At 35.2% G+C, this 12,784-nt stretch overlaps 1 protein-coding gene across 1 annotated transcript in view; it reads right to left on the bottom strand.

The window, feature by feature from the left end:
* The window catches only part of LOC144449318 (glutamate receptor ionotropic, kainate 2-like), a 53,055-nt gene extending 52,763 nt beyond the window's left edge, over positions 1 to 292 (bottom strand). Inside the window, exons 1-2 of the mRNA XM_078139836.1 lie at positions 189 to 292; positions 1 to 95 (exon numbers count right to left, since the gene is read on the bottom strand). The exon at positions 1 to 95 is cut by the window's left edge and continues 140 nt beyond it. The gene's annotated coding sequence lies outside the window, so the exon portion shown is untranslated. The remainder of the gene's footprint in view (positions 96 to 188) is intronic.
* Positions 293 to 12,784: the final 12,492 nt, after the last annotated feature.

Genomic DNA, 12,784 nt, shown 5'->3' with positions numbered 1-12,784 from the left:
ATGACGAATTCTCATAGACAGCAGCGATGGTCTGCTCACATTTACACGTAAAACTGTCACTGGCCTACAATCGACTTCTTTATCGACATCACAACCTGGTAGAATGAGCAAAAATGACATCGAATTAAATGTGTGAATCCACAGAGGCAGACGATATGTGCGGGAATGTTCACATCTGTAAAACTTACATGGTTATGAAGTAGCGACACATTGTCAATTTTCTTCACTGTCTGTGTCACACACACATTGTATACTTGAAATGCTAAACCACTGAACGAACGTACGAACCACTCTAACTTTGTTGAAACTCGAATAGGAGGTTTAGTAGGCATTGCATCACGCATGCGCAATATGTCCATAACTTAAAAATAAAAATATCAGCGGCTACCAAGTGGTTAAAGTTGCTGGCGATTGAGATCGTACAATTTCAATGGTCGGTTTTATAGTTAGTGGCTCGCGAGTTTAATGAGCAAAAATGTATGCAACAAATTCATGGGAACACCCCTTGAATGTATCTATGTGAAAATGTTATTTAACAAACATGACTGTCAATTTTTTGAACACGTAAAACCGTGTACAATCTGAAGTCAAAGTGTTATCAATGACTCGCCGCTCACAGAAATACCATCTACTCAAAACAAGCCTTACAGCTATGACTCTCACGGACCGAGCTTTTGTCGTCGTACAATAGATTCTTTGAAATCGTCAAAACAACAAACTGTAAACAATACAACGTACCAGTTAAATATTGTAGCCTTTATTTGAAGATTACCTAAACAAATATATCTGTATTTGCGAATGCAACCTAGAATAAGCACCTTGAGGGAAATTTTGTCAATTCATAATTGAAATTACTGGTTGTTTTTTAAGTTTATTAGTTTCATCATTCATTCATTTATCTCTCGGAGAGAATGCATTCAGTTATATAGCATATCAGGAGAGGTTTGAACGAAAGTGTACCAACATCTATGGACCGATGTCAAACGTGTACAAGGTTGAGATGTACACGTGTTTTCAACTTAACATATGTATTACCCTTAGAATTGACTACTCCATGACAGTCCATTATTTCCAATCGTCAATGCCCTTGAACCCAATTGGCCCAACTCTCGTCCCAGCAATTGATTTAAAAGCTACCATCCAAAACAAAAAAGTGATATCATCTTTACCACATAGCAATACGACCTTCGTCGTGTCCATTTGCGGTTGTAAAAAATGATATGGCATAAACATGTTTGTCGTCTATGCAAAAATACTTGCAGTGGTAAACAAGTACAATATATGTGTAGAGATAAATTATTTATAGGAGTAATATTGCTGCTAGAGATGTATTATACGCTGGGACATGTAATATGGATATATTGATATTCAACAACCCTGAAACACTGTAATAGCTAAAAAAAAAATAAGGCGTGACGTCTGTCTGTCTGTCCGTCCGTCCGTCCGTCCGTCCGTCCGTCCGTCCGTCCGCCCGCCCGCCCGCCCGTCCGTCCGTCCGCCCGCCCGCCCGCCTGCCCGTCCGTCCGTCCGTCCGTCCGTCTGTCTGTCTGTCTGTCTGTCTGTCTGTCTGTCTGTCTGTGTCTGTCTGTCTGTCTGTTTGTCTCTGCCTGCCTGTCTGTCTGTCTGTCTGTCTTTCCGTCTGTCTGTCTGTCTGCCTGCCTGCTTGCATATATGTGTGTGTGTGTGTGTGTCTGTCTGTCTGTCTGTCTGTCTGTCTGTCTGTTTGTTTGTTTGTTTGTCATATGTTCACTTTAAGAGAATGATCACATTGCTTTGGCAGTGTTCTCAAAATTCCCAATATAGTCTTGAACAGAAGTGAATTTATTAATTACTGAAAATTTAGTGGAATGTTGTAGTGGAATTCAAAATCAACTTTTTATGAATACTCCGTTTTCCTAATAAAATGAAGATTCTTTAAAGCAATGCGATCAGTTTTATGTGTCACACATTCCACAAAAGTTTGTAAAGAAGATATTTAGACTTTGCTGAGTCTATTTACAATATAGTTCAGACATAATCCGCTATTTGTGCTCGATGTCTAAGGAGTTAACTCGCTGGTAAAGTGAACAGTTCATCGAATCCTTTACCTTCCAGAAGTACAGATATTTATTGCATCGAACAAAACAAAGTATTGCATACCCTTAGTTTCAACCCAGTTGCTGCAGAATAAACATTATTTAAATTGTTCTACTTGACTGTGTCTTCCGGATCATTTGAGGTAACCCTTGAATGCAGAAGCCATTGATAAAGTTCAGTACTCGTGCACATCCAAAGTGGGTATCGATGTATAAGCTTGCCATAAACTCAGTCTGGGCCATAAAGCAACTTACATGCATATGATTCAGTATTACTAATCAACCTTTTCTGATATTTTTGATAATTTCATGTTGTATTGATATGGTTTTGTGAATGTTTGTATTCCCGAGTTACTTAGCATTAGTGTTAGAGTGTAAGCAGCCAATATTACTTGAAATGTCGCGCCATCATTTTTGGTTGCCCTCTGACCTCCCTCATGGGCTGCACTCGTATTTTGTATCACTATTTTCCGTTCAGTTTTCAATTACTCGAGTCTGTATTGATTTTAACTTGTCAGGACACATTACTTAAGCTAATTTACTTCTCAAATGTTACCAGTACGTGTTTCCTAGTTCCTTCATCGCATTTACCTATGGCACTTGAAGGACTCGAACTTTTAAATGTTCGAAGGTATTTGTTTTCTGATGTTGTTAGGCTTAAAACAATTCCTCTAAAAGTTACTTCATCGTTCTAAAATGAGTCCTTTTCACCTTTACGTTAAACTGCTAGATTGTATATTTAATTGAGTTCTTAATGTTTTCGATATTTGATTTGTTTTTTGCATCTCGAAGTGCGCCGTGTTTATGTAACTAGGACCGTCATGGTAACGATATGTCATATTCTGTGTACTTCTGTAAAGACGCCATGGTAAACAGCGAAGTGACAACAGTTGAAACTGACAAGAAATGATACATTAGTTGTAACTTTCTGCTAGCTAGTAATTCGGACTAAAACTCCAAAGCTGCAATTAATGCATGAATAATACTGAAAGCATCGAATAATTCTCAGAGGAGGATAAGACAGATATTCATCTACTATGTAGAAACTGTATCGGTTTTACGAATCGGAGTCTCTAGGGAACAAGAATGCTTTCTGTTTTAAGAATGGTATCTACTATCAATGGCGCAAACCGAATTGTACATGGTACAGTTAGCTCTACTAATATATGAAAATTGTGTTTTCAAATGACCGCACATTAGTAACACCACCTTATGTCGTCCTGTGGGGATTAAATTGTAAAATTTATGTCAGTTATATTTTGTAATTTGACGATTATATATCCTTCTTAATGACGAATGCATTTTAGAGTCAAACTTTATATTATTAGTGATATATCACATATTTTATCGGAAAAAAGATGAGTGTCATATATATTTCGGAAGTTGTTTAAAAAATGTCAGAACACGATTCTTCTGACAAATATGTGATGATGGTTATATTTCATGTTTCTCTATTGAAATAAAATATCATCAAAACAATCTTTTAAAAATATTTTAGGTATAGGCCTAACAAATAATAGTTTGGTTCCGGTTACCTGACTCACCTACCTTTCACTGCCGACCCTAAACTTTTATTTACGCATTCGAGAAAAATTTATAAAATCACAAAAATTGCGAAGTTTCACGTGAAATAGTGGATGCGGAAACTGACATTAACTTCAAAAGACAAAATAAAACCATTTTCAATATGTAATGGCTGTACATCTGATTGGAAGAAATAAACGACACAGAGACCATTTGGAAAACAATGGAAAACCTGAACTAGACACTCACACAGAAAAAAAATATATGATAAAATAAAATAAAAAATCTACCTACCCCACCTAGTCTAAAATTGAGCGTAATCGGAACCACACAAATTTTTTTATTAGGCCTAAACAATTATTTGACCAAAATGTTTTTTGGGGTTTTTTTTTACTATTATTATTTTTAGAATTACTAGTATTTTCGAACAGAATCCTAGTAGTTCTCTGACTTGGCTCGACTCATCAATTGATTCTGAAACTTTGATCGAAAAGTTATGACGTGTTGCATTATGTCGTGTCGTGTCGGGTTACGTTGTGTCGTGTCGTGTCTTGTCGCGTTGCGCTGTGTTGTGTCGTGTCTTGTGTTATGTTGTTCTGTATTGTATTGTGTTGTGTTGTGTTGTGTCGTGTCATGTACATGTTGTGTTGTGTTGTGTTGTGTTGTGTTGTGTCATGTCATGTTCAATTATATCAATTCCAAGGCCGCTTTGTGACATATGTTTCAATAGTGTCATCAGTGAAACCTGTTTTATATATCTATGTTAAAATATATCAAAAATAGATATTTAATATATTGTTGCAGTGCTGGGGTTAAGTTGTCACCATCGTCTGATTATATCAATCCATCAATCAATGTGTAGGAAGTTAGTCGGAGACAGGTGCCACGTGCAACGAAATGGACAACTGACATATCTTTGTGTAGATAGGAAGAATGTTGTAGGTCGATTGTATACTCTTGGGGTGTCATTGATGTTTTCACGAGTGTACACGGAAATTGGTCCACTTAGTGCGTGTCTAGATAGAGATAGATTCTACTGGGAGACCAAACAATGGAAAACTACGTCATGTCAGCTGCCAACATGTGTTCGAAAAGAAGATAAAAGTGAAGTAACTTTATGTATCAATACACTTATCATGAAATGTATTAGGCGAGAAAAATACAAAATTAGCAACAATTCCCTTAGTTATCTTTCTCACTTCGCGCGGATTACTGGGTTACATGTAGAATTACAAGATTTAGGAAAGTGCAAGCGATGTATAAAAACGTGTTAGAGTTACTAAGAAACAAAATAGGTAAACATATTTATGATGTCTACCCTGCTTTAAGCGAATAGGCAAAAACCAAAAGTTAAAACAATCGTGCCAAATTGGTGTATTAGTTTTGATTGTTTCGCCTTCAAGTAATTTGACTAGGTTCCTACTGTCTAGAGGATATTTAATCCAGCAGAAAAAAATACAAGTAATTGAATAAGTAGTCTAAGCAATCATACAAAACTCAAGTGACATGTATATTTAACCAATATTTTCATACCAGCATAGCGCCCTCAAACGACAAGGAAATGATCTGTTAATGAAATCGTTACTATAACAACAAACCCGTCTGAGAATGAGTGATCAACAGGGAAGAGTATATCGAACTCGTTCTACATGATGTGAGTCTTACTTTCCTAACTTTATAGTACATTGAGTTCCATACATATACCTCCCATGATGGCACACCTGGCACTATTAATACATACACGTACACAAGTACGCCCACAAGATTAAAGACAACATATCGTACACAAGTTTGCACATAGGCATACATACATACATACATGCATGCACATGCATATCTGCCTACCTACCTATACCCCCTTCCTGCTACATACACACAGATCGATACATATGTAGTCAGTCAGACAGACAGACAGCATCGTGCATTGCGTCCATCGACGTATTTCTAGTCTTGAAGTTGTCAACAAAAAATAAAACCAATCTGTCGCCAAGACTGTCTGTATTGTCGACAACTCAATAATTGACGTGTCCTACTTTAATGTAGTCTGTATTGTTAGTAAGTCCATTTGTCAGTGTTGAACTCCAAAAACGCCAAGCTTTTATTAAAGGAGTGTAAATATACAATACAATGCAAATACATCTTTCACTCGAGTATAAGCTCCACTTTGATTTATAAAAAGCGAGTCTACGTCTGCCTGTCTTTATAATTCAAAATAAATTTGGATAGCCAAAGACAGTCGGTGCAGTAATGGGAATGAATAAACTAATAAATGTCCATTAGGATATAATGAAGACATGCCATATAGTTGAAATAGGAAAGTATACACATTCTCTTCCAATCCACTAGATTTCTTCATGAATTACATGTTAGGCATTCCTTTGAAGTGAACACTAAGTTGTCAATAACATTTATTTTGTAGAAAATACCAAAAAGGTGAACTGTGACACCAGCATGGTAGAACAAAATAGTGAGATTTTTGTGGTGGATTTTTTTTACTTCGTATGTAGACTTCTTGGTTTGCTTATATTTGTAAATTTTACTCTTTACAAGACATATTTTAAAAAGAAATAGCGAAACAAGACAACAGATATGTCATCAAATTATATTTCAAATTTTAAATGAAAGTGAAAATCAATGGTAATTATGTGAAACTGAAACGTTCTATAGTCTGAAAAACCCATATATTTTAATTCAATTTGATGTTGTTTTTTTTAAATATCAAAGCAGCATGTGGTGTCTCTGTTATTAAATACCATGAGAAGCAAATTACATTTTCGAATGACGTAGCTTGATACGAGTATTGCCAGGATACATGTCTTATATAGTATGGAAGATGATAGTGAAGTTGGCATAAATATTGATGATAACCCCCCCCCCCCCCGGTTCGGTTGGTCATTATTTTCGCGGTCTATGTTATACTTGCCGGGTATAAAAGACCCTCACATCCAATCAAACTCAATATTAAACTCTCTGATTATATATGAATGTAAAATCGTGTGTCTCTATTTCCTGACATAACACGCCAGCTTTATACTTGTCTTCCGAGCCTCTCTATCTCTGTCTTTCTAATTTACATAGTCAGACTTATGTAGACCATTGGTTTATGGTACAAACACGTGTACTGTACTTGGGACGACTATGATAACTAGATAGCTATTGAGACATTGAAGTATATAGCTAGAAATCTGAAATCTAACTATAAAAGATAATGACGAGGACAATGCATGTCAGTCTTTCTAATGTTCCCAATTCTTTTGTACATACCTTCACATTCAGATATCCCATTAATATCCAAGGCTTAATCATCACTTTGTAAATAAATCATCAAAAGTTTGATATATAAGATAAATTCCTCCATCTATGGTGATCAATTCACGATACACTGCTGAGAGACAAGTTATACGTCAAAGCAACACTTCGTATGTGACGAGTTGCTGACTGAAGCACGGCTTTCATCAATTAACAGTTTAGACACGTTTACGAAATTACGATTTAATGTGAAATAACGCCAGTCATAATGTATAAAACCTGACGCAATTACAACATATGACACATGTCATAAATTATTTCATTCCCAACAACAAACCCAGTTGATCAAGTTTTAATACCTTCACATTTTATTCTGAACATTCCTTTAATACCTGCCTGATTCTAGTAAATAACACTATAGAATTCCGAATACCCTGTTTAGTGTATTTGATCACGACTTCAGATTACGTTATAAAACACACAACCATGATTATGTGTGAACAATGTGTTTACAACGCAATGAGCTGATACTAAAGAATATGATTTACCGTTTTAAAACAACTATCAGTCATGGTATAATGTTTACTCTCAGTTCACTTACGTGTTTCCATGTTTCGTTTTATTACATACGCTATATACATGCTAATTGAAATTTGAAATATTGATTATTTTATTTTCAATTGCTAGACATACCACGTATTGATCGCACAGATAAGACCAATTGTACATATGAAATAGGATAACACATCTACTTGTCATTATCATTACATAGTTAAAGATATCCATTCATTTTGTGATACTTATTATTGGAATAAAAGACTGCTTTAGATAGGTATGTCTTCCGCCTGTATGTATGTATGTATGTATGTATGTATGTATGTATGTATGTATGTATGTATGTATGTATGTATGTATGTATGTATGTATGTATGTATGTATGTATGTATGTATGTATGTATGTATGTATGTATGTATGTATGTATGTATGTATGTATGTATGTATGTATGTATGTATGTATGTATGTATGTATGTATGTATGTATGTATGGATGGATGGATGGATGGATGGATGGATGGATGGATGGATGGATGGATGGATGGATGGATGGATGGATGGATGGATGTATGTATGTATGTATGTAGGTGTTTGTATGTATGTATGTATGTATGTATGTATGTAGGTATGTCTGTAGGTCTGTATGTGGGTGTGTTTGGGTGTGTATGTATGTATGTATGTATGTATGTATGTATGTATGTATGTATGTATGTGTGTGTGCATGTATGCATGTATGCATGTATGTATGTATGTATGTATGTATGTATGTATGTATGTATGTATGTATGTATGTATGTATGTATGTATGTATGTATGTATGTGTGTATGTATGTGTGTGTGTGTGTGTATGTTCCTCGATTTGTTCCTTCGCTTCTTCGTTAAATAGATAGCTTTTTTAATAAGTTAGTTCGTTAGTTAGTTAGTTAGTTAGTTAGTGGTGTGATAAGTCTATTACAACGGCCAATGCAGAAGCACTACAACTCTATTAGTACATCAAAACCAATCTGTCTTCCTCTTTATATTTTTATGAAATGTCATCAGCTAAAGGGAAACGGTTGTTGGTTTGAGAAGCCATATGTTGTTGTTACAGTCTGTACGAATACCAACCCGCGTGTACGTGTCTTTATTTGTTCTTATTTCTAATTCATTGTTAAATGGAATTGATGGATGGGACATTGGGCATCACATGGCCTCATATAAAACCCATCTCATATGTGTTTTAAGTAGTATTGTTCTCATGTACATTATGATTTATCTTACACTGTTATCTTACACTGCCAAAACCAGGCCATCAATTTTCGTGTTTTCATACAACTTGTCTGGAATGTTCAACACAGTAGCTTAGAACCAATAACACATGATTAAATATCAACAATGTCAGTTTATGAATATCAAATTTCTAAAACTAAAAATAATAATAATTCGATTGTGCAAAAACATTTTCATCACTGATGTGTCATTAGTTTACATGGCATTGTTATGTCAAAACTTGAAAAGGACTGAAAAAAATGGAAAATGTCCAGCATAATGCGAAAGGCAAACGTGGCATTTTTATAAGAAGTTTATTAATCAACATTTTATATAGATAGGAGATATGAAATCGACTAGTAATTGACCAAAACTCTGTTTATTCGTCACTCATCCATCAATACTAAATTGTGAACATTTTACGACTTTCCACTATCTCTACGATTAACATCGTCGTTTCTACAGAATTAGGTTGTTTGTAATAACATACATAGAACCTTTCCACCAATCCAATCTATAATTAACACTCTTTTAACTGCATGTAATTTTCTATTATTAAATATTCATCAAAACATGATCTAGGCACAGCAGATGAAGCGAGGAAACGTGGAATACAAAACGACGTGTTACTTTTCATGATATCAGTTTCATCTGTTGTGACCTGTTAGTTTGTTTTTCCAAAAATAAAAAAAAGATGACATCTGTGGGATGTTAACTTTAATCCTGACAGTTAGACTTGTTGAATAGTGTCACATCATACATCATAATAGAATGACTGTAAAGTAAACCTATGTATAAAGATGATGAATTGGTACTACATAAATACAACAATAAAACACTCACCCATAGATCTATCTATTCACCATTCCATCCATCATTCCATGGCCATCCATCAATCCATCCATTCATTGATCCATCCACTCATCCATCCATCCATCCATCCACTCATCCATACATACATACATACATACATACATACATACATACATACATACATACATACATACATACATACATACATACATACGTACATACATACATACATACATACATACATACGTACATACATACATACATACATACATCCATCCATCCATCCATCCATCCACTCATCCATCCATCCATACATACATACATACATACATACATACATACATACATACATACATACACACACACACACACACACACATACACACATACATACATACATACATACATACATACACACACACATACATACATACATCCATCCATACATACATACATACATACATACATACATACATACATACATACATACATACATACATACGTACGTACGTACGTATGTACGTACCGACCTACGTGTATGCGTGCGTGCGTGCGGACGTACGTACGTACGTACAGACAGACAGACAGACAGACAGACAGACAGACAGACAGACAGACAGACAGACAGACAGACAGACATACATACAGACAGACAGACAGACAGACAGACAGACAGACAGACAGACAGACAGACAGACAGACAGACAGACAGACATACATACATACATACATACATACAGACAGACATGATGAGTTCTTGCCTATGTTGGTAAATATCTGTCCATTTCTCTCTTTCTTTCTACTAAAATTTTATTACGCTTTGTGCGCGGTAGGACCTGAATAATTAAACACATTTAATATGCACTCTTGACGATTAACTATTAACACAAAATTGACCGTGATCTCCAACATCTGTTAGAGGTGGGCAGTGGTTTTTTATTTATTATCTAGCTAAATCGTCAACACTCATACATGTACATATGGTTGAGATTATATTCCCAATAATAAAATGATCCGTAAGGATTAATGGGTTTGCAAAAATAGTATATTGCAGTCTAATTAGAGGTATACGCCTCACCTGGTAATTACAAAAATGTAGGGAATTTGTTATCTCATTTCTCAGTACGATAAACGATACCATTCTATACCCGGTGTCAAATACCATAATATTGGTCTGATCCTGTATTTGAATGTTAAAAATAATGAAAGTGATACTAAAACACGTTGAGGGATTTCTTGTACGTTGTATCGAAAGTGTTGTTTTGAATTATTTGCGTAAATCCATGAACAGAAATTGTCGATGGTGTTTAAATTTGAAAAGCAACATGGAGACATAGGTAAGAATGAAGTCAGCGTTCGGCTTACTTTAACATAGAAGCAAAGGTTGTTTGATGTGCGTAAATGCTATAATCGCGACATGAGAACACCGAGCCTCGACTGCAGTATCTATAAATTTGTTTATTGACCAATCCTTGCCAAAGATATTGATGGAAACTCCCACAGAATCACTCTGAACTTAACTTTTGGGTGGGCCTACGTATCTCTAATGCATCACAGTTACCGTCATGTGGCGAGGAGTGGGATAACACTTATACGAGGATGTTGATTGAGACTCTGAGTAGTAAAATTGTGTTTGCAACAGCCTTCCAAATTATACTAAACGTATCAATATGAAATTGGCATGAATACATAGAAGAGTATTTTTTCGCTCCCAAGACAACATATGTTTTGTTATAATTTGAAATATTCATCCGATCGAGTCGTTACTGCGCTCTCCATGCTAGGGAGTATGAAATGTGTTGAACACTTCGAAACGCAAAGACACACGAAAGACAACAAAGCAGTACGTGGTGTCGTTTTCTAATTTGGTCGGTTATTTAAAGCCAAAGGCTGTACACGTCAAATAATCCGCCAGATGGATATCTGCTCTTAAATGTGTTCATCAGATTAGCTGGAGTAATGTGTCTGAATTCTCGTTTCGTGTCAACGTTTGTAAATACTGTATGTAACAATTAATAATGTTATATTTTATACCATGTATGAGCCAAGTTGAATTTGAAGTATACTCTGGTCGTTCTACGTCGTGACAACACGTGTCTACATCACTGGTTCTGCTGTGTTCGTAATATGAGAGTTTTCTTTGATATTACTGACGCTGGTATAATTATGTTATTCTTCAATATTTTTCTTCATTTAGCTGGAAAATAGTCGTGACCTAAGGGTTGTCAATACTCATCTAGCGACTCGTAGTGACAAAGGCCCCTTAGGTCACTTGTATTTTCCATGACTGAACGAAGAAAAATATTGGGGAATAACATCTAAACATTACCTCATCACTACCCATCGGTAAAATATGGCATGGTACGGATGAGTTGTGATGAGGAATTGGTCCAATTCACCGTGACAAGTCCTGACAGTTATTGATCATAATGCCATCTCTGCAAAGACTATTAAATAGCATGCACACTAAAGTAAGAAAAAAAATGCGATGTTGCGTAAAAAGGGAAGCGGAATGAGATAAAAGAAGGGATGGATGAAAAGAAGAATTACAAAATGGATGAGCTCCAAGAGCATTATGACTAGTATCAAAAAGGATATGTATGAAAATGGTTGGATGAAAGTATGACTATCTGATGAATATATATATATATATATATCTGAATATAAATAAATAAATGGAAATGAATAAATAAATGAATGGATTGATGGATGTATGAAAACGTTCATGTGTATCCAAATTGGTACAATTGGTACAAATTGGTACTATACAATGTATATTATCCCATTGTTCCAACAGCAGATTGATGCATACGTTAACTTAGTCAAGGTAACCATGTCTTTCTAAGTGCGTTCTTTGATCTGTTACTATTGACATACATATAGACAATACACATATGCATAATTACTCGGTTCTTTTGTTCTTCAGTTATATCAGATTTTCAAATTGCAAAGCCTGGTACTGTATCTATATGGATGGCAATATGTATATTAATTTATAGCATGTAAAGAATATATCGAAAAGCTAGGACTTTGAATTCATATTAAATAGCATTTAGTGTCATTGATATGGCCCTACCCACTCTGAGCTCAGGAATTCGCGGGTATCGGTTTCAGGTGTGATGTCTATCGTTAAAACATAGAAAACGTCAATGGGTTCCCCTCCACTGTTTTGAACTATCTTATTTTGGAAGTTCTTTTTCCATCATTAATAATATAATGTACAGTGATATCATGTCGATGTATACATGAAGGAAATTTGAATATTAAACATACAAATCATTCAAAGAATATGATTATTGTCAAAAAATGTATGTAACTT

Source organism: Glandiceps talaboti, chromosome 18 (genome assembly GCF_964340395.1).
Source record: "Glandiceps talaboti chromosome 18, keGlaTala1.1, whole genome shotgun sequence".
Classification (NCBI taxonomy): domain Eukaryota; kingdom Metazoa; phylum Hemichordata; class Enteropneusta; family Spengelidae; genus Glandiceps; species Glandiceps talaboti.
Note: the sequence above shows the minus strand (reverse complement) of the source record. Positions and strands in the feature narration are given on the sequence as shown.